This window comes from Cebus imitator, unplaced genomic scaffold, assembly GCF_001604975.1.
Source record: "Cebus imitator isolate Cc_AM_T3 unplaced genomic scaffold, Cebus_imitator-1.0 Scaffold12, whole genome shotgun sequence".
Taxonomy (NCBI): domain Eukaryota; kingdom Metazoa; phylum Chordata; class Mammalia; order Primates; family Cebidae; genus Cebus; species Cebus imitator.
The window spans coordinates 7117147-7132941 of NW_016107327.1; the positions used below are offsets into that span (position 1 = coordinate 7117147).

General features: G+C 41.0%; 1 pseudogene across 1 annotated transcript; it reads left to right on the forward strand.

The window, feature by feature from the left end:
• The first annotated feature begins 15270 nt into the window (after positions 1-15270).
• LOC108282043 lies at positions 15271-15743 on the forward strand (annotated as a pseudogene). Its single transcript, XR_001816238.1, has one exon. The product of XR_001816238.1 is annotated as a 60S ribosomal protein L23a-like (transcript).
• Positions 15744-15795: the final 52 nt, after the last annotated feature.

Below are 15795 nucleotides of genomic sequence, written 5' to 3' on the forward strand. Positions count from 1 at the left end.
TTACTTATTTTTCTGTCTTCTTCAACTTTTATTTCAAGTTCAGGGGTACATGTGAAGGATGTGCAGGCTTGTTACATAGGTAAATGTGTGCCATAGTGGTTTACTGCACAGATCATCCCGGCATCCAGGTTTTAAACCCAGCATCCATCAGCTTTTCTTCCTGATGCTCTCTCCCGTCCCTCACATGCAACACCCATTTATTGACCTGAAGTTCCATAGGTCAGACATCCAGCCAAGGACCTAGCCAGCAGGACACCTTGACTGCAGCCTCGTGAGACCCTGAGCTCATTAGGTCCTCAGCTCAGGGTCTCACAAGGCTCCAATCAAGGTATCCCTCTGGCTAGGTCCTTGGCTGGAAGCTCTGGAGGAAAATCTGCTTTCAAACTTTTTCCCATTGTTGGCAGAATTCAGCTCCTTGTGGTTGAAGGATGGAGGTCCCTGTTTTCTTGCTGACTATCAGCAGAGTGTCAGCCCTCAGCTCTTTAAATGCCATCCATACTCCTTCCCCTGTGGCCCCTTCCACCTATCAAGCCAGCTATGGCACACCGGATCTGCTCATGCTCTGAATCTCCAACTTCCCTCATCTCCGACCCAGATGTAAAGGGGTCATGTGATTAGGTCAGGCTCACCCAGATAATCTCCTTCTTAAGGTCAACTGATTCAGAAGCTTTATTATATTTGCAACCTCTTTTCTACCATATAATAGACAGGAATGAATCTTATCTCATTCACAGTTCCACCCACACTCATCAGGAGGAGATGACACAAAGGAAAGTCCTTGGAAGTCAGAATTCTGCCTCCCACTGCTCCCTCCAAACGTTCTGGGGTCCTCCATCTGCCCTTAGCTTCCTAGAGCTCTCCAGATGATGGCTCCATTCAGGTCCACTCAAATTTAACTCACTCACTGCCCCATTGCAGTAGGCCTTCCCTAGGCTACCGTCAGCTAACCAGGTAAAATAACTAACATTTAAGTGTTACTGGGTTCATGTGCCTCCCCTTTGACCATCATGTCTGCCTTTTTAATGAGAGCTGTGCCACAAGGGAGTTCAAAGGATGAAGAGCAGGAGAGGGCTGGGCCCCAGCTTGGCTCTAAGACGCCTATTGGTGGAAATTTTTGGCACTTTGGCAAGCTGGGACAATATATAAAGTCAGAGAGGCGTTTTGACACCACTCAATCACATTACAGGGCCTCTCCACCCTAATTTTGGGTGATGCACGCCCTGCCTTTAGGAGAGTATTATCAGGAAGTAAAGTATATAAAGACTCGAGTCTCATTTACATCATCTACCCAGCCTGGGCAATAGGCCAAGGGCTTCCTTTAGGTAATACTGTCCTACTCTGCTTCACACATTCAAATCCACACAAAGCAGAGAATGTTCTGTCCACTCCTCAGGCTTGCAGTTTGACTGCTCAGAAACCGGGATAAGTGTTTGTATGAGTCTGTTTTCACATTTCTATAAAGATATACCCGAGACTGGGTAATTTCTAAAAAACAGAGGTTTACCCGGCGGCAGAGGTTGCAGTGAGCTGAGATGGCACCACTGCACTCCAGCCTGGGTGACAGAGTGAGACTCTGTCTCAAAAACAAACAACAACAAAGAAAACCCAGGGGTTTAATTGGCTCACAGTTCTGCAGGCTGTACAAGAGGCACAGCGACTTCTGCTTCTGGGGATGTCTCAGGAAACTTACAATTATGAGGGAAAGCACACCCCTCACATGGCCAGAGTAGAAGCAAGAGTGAGAGAAGGAGCGCTACGCACTTCTGAAGACCCAGATCTCAGGAGAACTCACTCACCCACTCTCGTGATGACAGCACCAAGTGGGATGGAATTAAACCATGAGCAAAACATCCCCATGATCCCAACGCCTCCCACCAGGCCCCACCTCCAACACCGGGGATTACAACTGATCATCAGATTTGGGCGGTGACACAGATCCAAACCATATCAGTATTTTACTAGCAGATGATGTAATGCACAACTCAGCCTTAGGAAGCTGTTCTCAGGGACAGAAGCTTCAGCCAGGCTTCAACAAATAGCTCTCCAGCACCTGCTTCTTGCTAAATTCTGTGCAGCAGGTTTGAGAGGCATACTTGACATTCATCACCCAGCCACAGGCCAGGCTACTTACCATGTCCAAATATAAAACCATCCCCAAAGTAAGGTGATCACCTGGTTTCCCAGTGAAAAGATAGAAAAGGTTGGGGACCAACTTCCATGTACAAAATTTTATGTAATTGATATAGAAAATGTACACTTCCATATCAACGTTTAATTTATTAATTTATGTTCACAGGCAAACTTGAAGTTCACAATATATAAAATATACTGGTGGGAACGTGATTTGTTTCCATTCACATGCCATGAAACAATTCTATCGGAGCTCTTTCCATGTATCCTCTATGTTGATGTTCTCATCATGAAAACGCCCTCATGATTCATCTAACCTGGCTGAGCATTTTTTAGTCCATATTTCATATGATCTTAGGAAATGTTAATATAAGTCACAGGTGTCCCTTGATATAAAAATGGGCATAACATTTGCTATAATGTCTCATTCATATTGTGGGTGTATATTTGTGATCTCCACAACATAACCTTTGACTGTATGGCTTTTAAAGTGGGCTTTTAAAGACTTCTACAACATCATCCAAAGCTTGTATCTAAAACTACTCCCTTTACCTGCTTTATTTTTCTCCATAGAGCTCATCTTCAGAGACTTTGCCTTCCCTGCAGGGACAGAAATCTTGTCTCCTTTGTTATAATTCTGTCTCCTTCTTAGAACAGTGTCTGGTACATAGATAGGCTGATACTTATTTAAAAATAAATGAATATTTCTAAGAATGATCACTAAATTATGTTAAATCTATATATATATATCACATTTTATTTATATATAATTATATATTACATATTAAATCATATAAGTAAATATGAAATAAATTATGTATATACATAAAATTCCATTAAATAATATCTACAAGTATGTAAAATTCTATTAAGAGTTTTACATGTTTTACTCATCTTAAGGCTATATGTTCTCTAAATAATACTTTCTTAGAAAAAAAAAATCGAATTTTAAAAAGTGATCAAAAGAGCACCCTGTAATATGAAAGATGAGCAGAAGTTAGTTTTTTGAAGGCAGGATCTCTTCTTATTTGGGGGCTCATAATGTGGATACAAAGAAGTCATTTCCACACCACAGAAAACCCACTTCCAGTCCCCTGCCTTACCCAAATGTTCTACTCCCTCAGCTGCCATAACAATACCGGCTTTCTTCTGTAAACATTCCTTGCATGACTTTTTTAAGCATCTGTTCTCTAAATACCAAAGCCCTCTGTTGGCCCGTGTCCAGTTGTGCACTATCTTTATGTGTTCTAGTTGGAGATTGCTCCTCCTTGGTCAGCCTTCCAAACTCAACAGACTTCTCATCCTCTTAAAGCTGTTCCCTGGTTTCCATGTCATCTATCCTCCTGCCCACCTGGGCACACATTCCTTGACCTCCTAAGCTTATTCCTGTTTTCGGTATTCCTGTAGCTGACCCCAGCCTCTTTCCAGTGTTGGGTAACATTGTGTCATTTAGATGCACTGCCTGGTGCTACTCGCCATCATGAATTCAGATCCCTTGATAAAGTAAACACAGCAATGCATGGACATTGTAAGAAGGTGAGGGAGACAGATGTGCACAGAGAGAGGTGATAACTGTCACACAACACATGGATCATGCTTGAAGACGAGAAATCTTCAAGAACCAGTGGGGAGGGATAGCTGCCATCCACACAGATCACCGTCAAGCCACAGAATCTGGACTCCTCAAGTGCCCATGTAGTCTTCAGGATTAAAACTGAACTCCCAGGGAGAAACTGACTAGAATGCGTAAAGCCCAGTGAAGGTCAGGACAGTCCATTTTTCAGTTGTATATTTACACAGCAGGTCGGAGGTGGGAAGCAGCAGCCCTTTCCGGGTACCAACAACAGAACAAGGATCCTGGACTTTCTAGAGGGTGAGACTAAGAGACAGAGGGAGAATTCAGCATCACACTCCCGCCAAACCCATAACTTCTAATTATCCACTTCCCCCACTGATCTGTGGTTTGTCACAGACACTCCATAAAGTTAATCCAACTGACTCACACATAGAATAAAAATTCTTCCCTGGGCCTTCAGAAAATTCCTGGGAGAGGTAAGAGAAGTAGATGTCACTCTCTCCTGCACCCCAAGGAAAGCACACTTCCCAGCCCTGCTGAGAAAAACCCAGCAGTGCTTGTGAGAGGGAGTAGAGGGGGTCAGAACAAACAGCCCTGCTTCTCCTAAGAACGTTTTATTTTATTCTCGGGATTGTGACAGCATGAAGAACATCCAAAAGCACTCTTTGGTTTTCCCTCCTCCGTTCAGATTCTGTTCTGTAATGTGACTAGATAGCTGTGCTTACAGGGAATGAAAATATTCTTTGTCATGTTTTTCTCCATCTCAGGTCTTTCATGATGAGTTGCCTGTGCTGCGTGTGTTAAAGAATTTTTCTTTTGAAAAACTTGAGAAGGCTGGGTGCGGTGGCTCACACCTGTAATCCCAGCACTTTGGGAGGCCGAGGCGGGCGGATCACTGGGTCAAGAGATCGAGACCATGCTGGCCAACATGGTGAAACTCTATCTCTACTAAAAATACAAAAATTAGCTGGACATGGTGGCACGCGCCTGTATTCCCAGCTACTCAGGAGGCTGAGGCAGGACAATTGCTTGGACCTGGGAGGCGGAGGTTGCAGTGAGCCGAGATTGCGCCACTGCACTCCAGCCTGGCGCCTGACGACGGAGCAAGACTCTGTCTCAAAAAAAAAAAAAAAAAGAAAAAGAAAAAAGAAAAACTTGAGAAAATCTCCATTCGCAAACTTCTATTACACCTGAAATAGCATATACACAAATTCAGAAACTAAAGGCATTGTCATCAAACTATAGTAGTATTTTTAGGCAGTTCTGCAATTGAATAAAATATGAATCTTTTCATTCTCTTGTTTCTGTTCTCTCTTTTTGAAACGGGTTTAAGAAAGAAATCTGTTAAGAAAATAGTTTCCCTTAGTCTGGCATACTTATGAATTGGTGATGAAGCTGCTACTGCCCAATGTGGAGTTAGAAATACGTGATAAGAAATGATTCACAGTCTGATGACAATATAATTTATACAGGGAGAGATGCCAATTTCTATGCATCCTGATTTATTTTATTAATAATTCTTTCAGGCAGTATATTCTGTTATTACCAAACGTATTTTAGATCAGTAAGTTTTCAAATTGGCTGATGATCAATTCATAAAAATATTGGAAGTAATCAGATACATAATAAATTGTTCCATAGAGACAGATATAACTACTATGTAACAGTAAATTGAGATGATACTGGTTTTAATCAGCTACCCAAAAAAAGGGAAAATTTATACTATTCTCTGTTTAATTTAGATTATAAAATTCACTAGGGAAATCAAGGAATCAGATAGCTGATAGGAGTTCTTAATAGCAATTGCAGTAAAACACATTTCACTGCTTGAAATTTGTGAGCCCCAATTAATCATGGGCTCAAATAGTTTTTAAAAGTGTTTTATAATCCAAATACTACTATCTCAGTAAGACATTCCAGTGTTTATTAATCCGTATCTGCTTGCACACTCTCCTTGACCTTCGGTCACAGGCCTTCCAGCTCAGCAGGCTTCAAGCAAGATGCCAAAACTCTTGTTTCATCTAATTGCATGATTTTCAGTTACTCCACACTGTTTCTTCGCAAAGAAGCTTTAAAGAAAAAAAAAAATCCCTTGCTGGTTTAGTCTCCCTCCTTAATGACAATAGAATATGCATTCATTACATTCCTGGAATGTTAAAGCCTTTTCTTCTAACCTTCCACTTATAAAAATTGCCTTCTCAATCCCATCTCCTTCTCTATTTTCTACAGTAAGACAACCTCATTATTAAATTCCTCAAGATATGTGAGCATCTGTCCTCCAGAGAGGGGCATGTTAAATTCTCTCCCATGAGCTATTCCATGGATTAATCACCATTCTCCTGGTATCTCTGGAATCTCCACTCTAAGAGGATAGGTCTTGCGTTGTCTAGCACGGTTGCCCCAGCACCTAGAATCATGCACAGTCCTTAGCGGGTGAGTGACCCTCTCACCTAAACCCCTCATTCTGCCACTTTAGGCCATTTTATCTTGTTCAACTTTAACAGGACGAAAAACTCTTCAGAAAGGCAAAAATACAAATGGGAATGTGATATGCCCTATTTGTTAAAACATGTTGGTAGAAATGGAAGCAATTCCAAATTCCTCATCCTGACATTTGAGGCTGCCTACACCCCAGCCTCACCTCCTGCCGCCTCCCAACACACAGTCTTTTCTGCTATTTGACAAGCTGAACTGACTAACAGATTCAAAAACATATCTGGCATTTTTCCTGTCCTGCCTCTTAACCTGGGATGCCCTTTCCCAAAACTTGACCCGTCAACGTACCCATCCACCCTAAACACAGTATGGCGCAATAGAAACAGCACAGATTGTAGCAACAGATGAACCCGAGCAGTGTGACAGCAGACAAGTTACTTACATGTTCTGAACATTGTTTCCTCAATAGTAAAATGAGGACAACTGGATACTAAATGATCTTGTCATGCATGTAGAAAAGGGAAGAACCAGAGCTCTTTGGTAAAACATTGATGACCACTATATCCGATACATCGTAAACTCCTGAAGCAGAAACCATGTCTTAAATATCCACCAGTTCTTTGTATGCTATAGTCACAGAGAGATGGGGAATAACTAAGTGAATGCCAGAGAAAAAGGAAGAGAAAGGCAACAATTTGGATGGAGCTGGGGCTCATTATGTGAAGTGAAATAAGCCAGGCACAGAAAGACAGACGTCACATGTTCTCAATTATTTGTGGGAGCTAAAAATTCCAATAGTTGAACTCATGGAGACAGAGTAGAAGATGGGTACCAGAGGCTGGGAAGGTAGTGAGGTGATAGTTAATGGGCCCAAAAAACAGTTAAAAGGAATGAATAAGATCTAGTATTTGCTAGCACAGAAGGGTGACTATGGTCAAAAATAATTTAATTGTATATTTAAAAATAACTAAAAGAGTATAATTGGATTGTTTGTAACACAAAGAATACATGTTTGAGGCGATAGATACTCCATTTACTCTGATGTGATTATTACACGTTGTATGCCTGTGTCAAAATATCCCCAAAACCCCATAAATGTGTACACCTACTATGTACTCATAAAAAGTAAAAATTAAAAAGTTGGCTAGGCACAGTGGCTCGTGCCTGTAATCCCAGCACTTTGGGAGCCAAGTCGGGGAGATCACTTGAGGTCAGAGGTTTGAGACCAGCCTGATTCACATGGCGAAACATCATCTCCACTAAAATATACCAGCTACTCTGGAAGCTGAGGCAGGAGAGTCACTTGAACCTGGGAAGCAGAGGTTGCAGTGAGCCGATATCATGCCACTACACTCCAGCCTGGGCAACAGAGACTTGGTCTTTAAAAAAAGAAAGTTATCAAAAAATAAAAATAAATTTAAAAGAGATGGAGAAGAGCCACAAAAGAAGCATGAGGAAAAGGAGAAAAGCAAAATAGGGGGTGCTTTGTGATTTGGGGTTCCTAATTCTACTTCTGAGGCATGTTCCTCAGCAGATTCTCCCTGTTGGACTTGGGGCTAAGCAGGGCAGCGCTGTGTAGCTACAGTTTCTATAAAGACCTGTCCACGGAGCTTCACAGTGGGAGAAAGGTAACTCTGAAGGCCGCAGAAAAGTGCTTCTGGGTGGAAGCCAGATAGCAAGACAGAGGGCAATTTTGTCTTCTCTACTGTGGAGGGAATTAGCATTCCCAACCAGCAGCATCATTCACAGAAACAAGACACAGCCGGCCTCCATGGAGACAGTGTATACCCATGGACTCAACCAACCGTGGATGGAAAATATTTTTTAAAAAATGGATGGTTGCAGATGTCTGGACATGTACAGATGTTTTCCTTGACATTATTCCCTAAACAATACAGTGTAAAACTATTTACATAGCATTTATGTTGTATTAGGTATTATAAGTAATTTAAAGATGACTTAAAGTGTATGGGAGTATGGGAGTATGTGCGTAGGTGATATGCAAATACGACACCATTTTATATCAGGGACTTGAGCATCTGTGGATTCTGGCATCTATCTCCAGGGGTCCTGGAACCAATCCCATGGATACCGAGGGACGACACTACTGGTTCTTTACTAGGTGTATTCTGTACTAGTAAAGAACCAGAAGGCATGTACCCCACCCCATACCACAAAACTCTTCCCTCAACAAAACACCACATGGTCTAAAATTATAGCATTAAGTTGTGTTTACTAAACTTTGAGTTAAGCACTGCCCTCTGCTAGCACTCTTTTTCAACATGCAAAGAGAAAGCATTGCATCATTGACAGCTTCATGAAAATCAGTTAAGAAATCTATGACATCTGCACAGGAAGGATCTGAGAATAGTGAGAGAAGATGCATACCAGGATTGAGATGGAGAAGAAGGGAGGGAAGGGCAGTACCAGCTGGAGAGAAGCCTTAAATACCTCCCTATCTATTCTCCTCCACACTCAGGCCTCACCTGCTACCTCTAAGCAGGTGATGCCTTCCCTGACTTCTCTCAGGCCCCTCATGGCCCCTCCACTTGAATATCCCACAGGCATCTCCAACTCGATGAGTCCAGAATTGATCTCATCGTGTTCCTTCCTAACACATCCACATAGATAAATTCTCCTTAAATCCCTGGCTTAAATATCACCTTTCAATGAAGATCTTAGTTTGGAAACATTTCTCTCTTTTCAAATACTATAGCCTTTCACTGGTGTCTCTGCAGTCCTTGTGACTCTTTTTCTTTTCTTTTTTTATTTGTTTGTTGAGATGGAGTCTCATTCTGTCACTCAGGCCAGGGTGCAATGATGTGATCTTGGCTCATTGCAACCTCCACCTCCTAGGTTCAAGCGATTCTCCTGCCTCTGCTTTCCAAGTAGCTGCGACTAGAGGTGAGTGCCACCATGCTCAGCTAGTTGTTTTTGTATTTTTTTCGTAGAGATGGGGTTTCACCATGTTGGCCAGGCTGACTGGTCACTCTCTACCATGTACTATAGTGATAGAGGTTTTTCCTCCCCTTTTTGGAACATAAAATCTTGTAAGCATTCATGAATTCTCCAACAAAGTTTATGCAGCATTTCCATATGGCAATGCTAGTTGCATTATATCAGTCAGATGGAGAAAGAGAAATAGTGGACAAGGAAAACAGCCTGCTTTACAGTCATGAGGAAGATTTACAAACAGAATGCCTCCGACCTATTTTTAAAAGATCCCATTGAATTTTGCTGCATTCAAAGAATGATCAAATTATTGACCTGAAAGATAGTTTTAGAAAGCACCTAGTCCAGGGGTTTTGCAAAACTTTTAGTCACATTTACGTATTAAATAATTAAATTGCACTCACTTGATCAAGAGATAAAATGTTAAGTATAAACAGATATACACACATAACACATAGTAAGAAGTCAATACCAGTTTACAGTAAACAATTTGTGTTAAGGGGATTTGAATTTTCTATTTATTTATTTGTTTAATGAACACTTCCAGTTATTTAATACATACCAGGCATTGTTCTAAATACTTTAAAAATGTAGACTTATTTTCCTCACAATAATGCAAGGAGGTAAGTATAATAACTGACCGACCCAATTTTATAGATGAAAAAACTGAGGCACAGAGACTTCATGTAACTTCTCCCAGGTCACATGACTAGTAAATCACAAGGTTATCTTAGACTAGATCATCTGTCTTATCATAGATTATCTATCTAGTCCACACATAACCAATGAAAAAAGCTTCCTCATTTATACTTATTACTGTTATTGTAATTATCAGAAAAATAATAAAATAAAATTATGGTTAAAAAAAACTTGAGGATAAAATTTTGAATATCATGGACATTCTTCTTTCCTTTTTTCCCCGAATGATAAAGAAAGTTGAATGAAAAATGTATCACTGTACATGGCAACATTTATACTCAACTTCCTGTGTGATCCTCACTCATTGTTGACTGAAGTTTCATGAGCAAGAAGAGTGGAAAAGAATTAGGATAAGAAATTCTTTCTTTACCATCCTTATAATTTAGAAAAATGTTTACGAGTTCATAAAATATTTAAAGTTTTAATTTCACATGTAGAGTAGCCCCCAAATTCTTGTCAAGTTTCTCTGGAAGTCAAGAGTGCCATAAAACACTTTGAAAAATGTCACTGGTCAATTTTGCTGTCTCAAAGCAGGTTATCCCTAAACTATCATGGAAAGATTCATGAGCAACTTAGGGCAGGAATGATGTCTTTTCTCTTCATCTCTCTACACCAAGAATATTGCTCTGCATAGTATGATCAACTTGTTTCCTGTGTATTGCTTTCAAGGTTTTACAAAAATCCCAACTTTTCACTATTCAATCTCTAATTGAAAAAAAAAAAAAAGTCCCCAAGAACAGGAAAGAAAGGAGAATCAGAAGCCACTGGAAGGCTAGATCAAGAGAAACTTTACTGCCAAAAATAGGGGATTCTCCTTCCTTCTGGGGAGCACTCTTTGACCGACCACATTGTCAGGAGCCTCTAATTGCTGAGCAGCAAAAGGAAAATGGTCACACACCTCCCAAGAGGAGAATAAAAACAGAGCCCAGAATTCCTCTGTAACCAAGCCTGGGAGAAGATTACAGATTATAGGTTGTCAGCAATTATACCAACTGTCCCAGGAGGGCCACCTCTTTGGCATCACATTGGAATTGAGGATTGCGCAGAGAGGCGTGGGCTGGGTATGTGATTTTATGGGCATCAATTCACAGGTGCTAAGCCTACTTCACCACTGTGTGTGTGCACGTGTGTGTGTGTGAGACAGAGAAAGAGAGAGAGAGAAAGACACAGAGAGAGAGAGAGACAATCCACCTAGATTAGAGATTTCTGAGGTTCAGGGATGTCTACACCTCTAATTCATCCAAAAATGTTCTATCTTATAAGTTGTTGAAGATGAAGCTCTAAAATGAGAAATTCGCAAGAACTTTAAGTATGAAAGGAGCCTCAGCATTCATCCAATATCTTTTTTTGCAGATTATGCTACAGGAAGAAATTATGATTAAACCAAATTTTAAATTAGGTTAGTGGCAGACCCAGAACACACAGCCCAGGGAAGAGGGAAAAGCTAGAACTCACATTCCTTGATCCAAGCCCAACCCACTTTCTGCTACACTTCAATTAGTCTTCTGTTTTGTTGACCAAGAGAAGATTTTAAACTCGATCCATCATTCATGTGCAGTACTTCCTAAGCCTCAGTCATTCCCTTACCTCCTTTGCAATTTTGCTCTATACCATCTGTGTACAATTTGTACTATTTGTTACCTATTCGTTTTCTCTAAACTCATGTTTAATCTGTAGCAGAGGTTGCCATCTGGCCCCTGGTTTTCATTCTGTCCCTGCTGGGGGAAAGAGAGCACACCCACATTACTGAGTTCTAGCTGTGGACACTGCCACCCAATAACCCTTGCAGCAGGGTACAACCGTGTGAGAACAGAATATCAACAGACACAATATGTGAAACTTCTACTTATTTAAAAGAAATCCCTTGCCATGAAGTTCTTCTCTTTCTCCCTTCTAACAAGTTAGAAATAGTATGGTCATGTGGCAGCTTCAATCTCCTACAGGAGGACAATGCTGTAGAGGATGATGAAATGACACCACGGAAAAAGAACCCAGGTTCCTAAACAAATCCAGGGACCCAAGCTCCACACAGTTACATTGGAGACAACAAACTCTTATTTAAGATGCAGTATCGCCGGCCGAGATGGCTCACGCCTGTAATCCCAGCACTTTGGGAGGCTGAGGTGGGCAGATCACGAGGTCAAGAGATTGAGACCAACTTGGCCAACATGGTAAAACCCCGTCTCTACTAAAAATACAAAAATTAGCTGGACATGGTGGCGCACACCTGTAGTTTCAGCTACTTGGGAGGCTGAGGCAGGAGAATCACTTGAAAATTGGAGGCAGAGGTTGCAGTGAGCCAAGATCACCCCACTGCACTCCAGCCTGGTGACAGAGCAAGACTCCGTCTCAACAACAACAAAAAAAAAGATGCTGTATCTTGAGGACCTCTTCATTATAGCAGCTTATTATTTATCATACCGAAAACAACAACTGATGCAATAATATCTGTTAAAAATCTGGATTTTATTTCATCTTTCCTATTTGGTAAATACCTTAAATTATCTATAACTATTCAAATAAGCAATATTTGTTCAAATACCAGCTACAAATCATTCCTTTTCCATAGAAACATGAATACCCATCTTGGGGAAAGACTGATACGAGGGAAGTAGAAACAGACTTTGATCAGAATAAGTGACAAGGGCATTCAGGCATTGAGAAAAGAGAAATAAATACAAGAAAAATAAAGGCTGGGTGCCTGAAAGTAACTTTCACCCTCTTTGCCATCTGGCCTTGTGAGCCTGTGTTCTGCCACACAGACCAGGAAAGAGGCCAAGGACTTCCAGGGGCGCCCCAGCTTCATCTCCATCTATAAAAAGGATCCTGGCATTGGCAAGGAGGCAGACATCTCTCACCATCACCGCCCACCAAACGTTCAAGGTTGATGGGGCTTCACAGCTGGTGGACACCATTGTAGGAGGCAATAGTTGCACAGACAGTCTGGCCAGCCTCAGATATGCATCCTGCCCTGAGTCCCCCTTCCTGTGCAAACCAAGGAGAAAGAGGCAAGGCATTCAAGGAGCTGAGTAAGAGGCAATGTCATCTGTATTGGCCAAGCCAGGCAATTCTTTTGTATGTTCTCATGTTGGGCTTTCCCGCACAGCTCCTCTCCCACCGGCGATGTGCATGAGAGCATACAGATTGGAAACACCTGTGCCAGGATCCCACCTCCCACCCTGACCCACCTCTCCCCACCCCCACCACACCACATGGCCTGCCTCCTAACTTCAGCATGTCTCTGGAAGTAAAAATGCAGTTTTGCCTGGGACCAACTTGGGAGCAGAAGAAAATGAGTTTTTTAACTAATTTTCAGAAAATGATGTTTATCATTTTAGCTTCCCATCTGGAATTATTTTGAAAGCGCACATACACATGGCAGGTTTTGCCTGCATCTCTAAGTCTGCATTTGACCCCTGCACTGATTCCGTTCTGCACAGAACAGAGTCAAGTCAGACAACTCTGTATCCTTTTCCTTAGAGATTGGTTGATCCAAGCCTTTCTCTTCCCACTAAGGAGTTCTATCTTGAAGTATCTTTCTAGTCACTGTCAGTGAAAAGATCCTGGATCCTCCTGTTCAGACCATACTCAGCCATCGGAGTTAACACACCAAAGTGCAATTTTTGAGTAACTACTTTCATATGTATGAAAAGGAAAATCTATTTTAGTGCCAAAGCGAAGCCGAATAGACTTGAAAACAAATCACTCTGATTAGCAAAAGGAGCCTAGACATTAAAGTAGACAAACCAGCTCTGCACTGAGCAACTGGTTCAAACCAGGCAAGTTAATTGATGTCTCAGAGCTTCAAATGTCATAGTCTAGAAAATGGAGATGATAATTCTTATCACATAAGGTTGTTGGGTGAATTAAATGAGATGACATAAATAAATCTGAATAACACAATGCCCAGCAGGTACCCTAAAAATGCCAGCTAACTTTTTCCCACTTTCTTTTCCTTGAAAACAAGTTAATATATTAGACAACTGAAATAGAACACTCAGTGAACAATTTTTATTTTGTGCTTTATACATTTCTGTATTTTCCAAAAATTCCTCAGTAGTATGTATTGATTTCTTGAAAAAGCAAAGTTATTTACAAAAATAGCAACATGTCATCTCTGTACAGAAACCTACTTGTCTCCACAGCCTAAATTCATTTACTTCATGTTTATTTCTTCCTCCCAATAACAAATGTTAAGAAATCACATCATTTAGAGTAAATTATTTTTCCAATTCATAGTAAAGATAAATAAATTTATTGTAACAATTAAAGCATGCTCCTCTGTTTGCCTTTTAAACATCATCCTATTAGAAAATAAATATAAGCAACAGCTCAGCTGTTACCACGAGCAAGTATAAATGCAGTATTTCTCTCATTACATGATGAAATGATGGTTCTGCAATGTAGAATGAAGCAAGTACTTTGAAAATTTTGATTACTCAATTATGTCTACATGTTATAGAATTTAAACCTTTTACCATCTTAGAATGATCTTCTAATATTCTAGTATTTATAAATTACACATGGCTTCAGATTCATTATTTCCTGGAAATCCAACAACCCGGATGCATAAAAACTAACCTCCAAGCATGAAAATTAGAATGTCAGTATGATGTGCTGCCAGGGGACAAACGGTACCTGACCTTCGCTGGCACCATTCCCTGTGTGTTTACTAGGTTAACATGGGAGTGAGGATGAATTTAGGCAAAGAGCCTGATCCTGTTCGGCTGTCACCTGCAGAGCCTATACTCAGCTAGACACTATGACACAACTACTCATTGTAAACAACTAATCTATCTGCTGTGTTATGATTATTCGTTATAAAATGGAAGGAAGTTCGTTAGTATCTATATAAGATTTTGTGTTTCCTTCATCAGTGCCTCAATGCTTGAACAAAACAGACAAAAGAAGTGCTAAAAAGCTAGGCTGGTGTTTTCTTCTAGAGCCAGGGAGCTGCCACAGCCAGTTTGTAACTGTTACGTGCCCCAAGCCTGAAGATGAAATCTGAGACCCTCCAGCCAAAAACTTGGATGTACGGAAAGACTTACTTAAGGAAACTCTTTAAAATATGGTTGTCTCCTGTCCCACCCCCAGAAATCTTATGTAGTAGTACACTTAGCGTGTGGCTTAGGAATCCAAGTGTTTAAAGCTACTCAGGTAATTCTGAAACAGGAAATCGAAAACCAGGCTTATACCCATTCCTCACTCCAAGGGAGAGGCAAACGCTTCTTTGATTATCTTGAGAAAGATAAAGCTTACAGCATTTTCATTTGCTATGGGGCATTGTGTTTAAAGTAGGAAAAATGTAAATATTTATGGAAAAAATATGTTTTTAATGATTCTGTTCAATGCATATTTATTAGGTATCAGCTAGGTACCAGACAGTGTGTTCCTGAGCAAATCAGCTTCATCCTAACTTCTCATCATCCTCAGAAACCTAATTCTTCCTAAAACAATAGTAGAAACAGGACCCTTTTCACAAGATGGCGCCGAAAGCGAAGAAGGAAGCTCCTGCCCCTCCTAAAGCCGAAGCCAAAGCGAAGGCTTTAAAGGCCAACAAGGCAGTGTTGAAAGGTGTCCACAGCCACAAAAAAAAGAAGATCCGCACGTCACCCACCTTCCGGCGGCCCAAGACACTGCGACTCCAGAGGCAGCCCAAATATCCTCGGAAGAGCGCCCCCAGGAGAAACAAACTGGACCACTATGCTATCATCAAGTTTCCGCTGACCACTGAGTCTGCCATGAAAAAGATAGAAGACAACAACACACTTGTGTTCATTGTGGATGTTAAAGCCAACAAGCACCAGATCAAACAGGCTGTGAAGAAGCTCTATGACATTGATGTGGCCAAGGTCCCCTGATTCGGCCTGATGGAGAGAAGAAGGCATATGTTCGACTGGCTCCTGATTACGATGCTTTGGATGTTGCCAACAAAATTGGGATCATCTAAACTGAGTCCAGCTGGCTAATTCTAAATATATGTATATCTTTTCACCATTAAA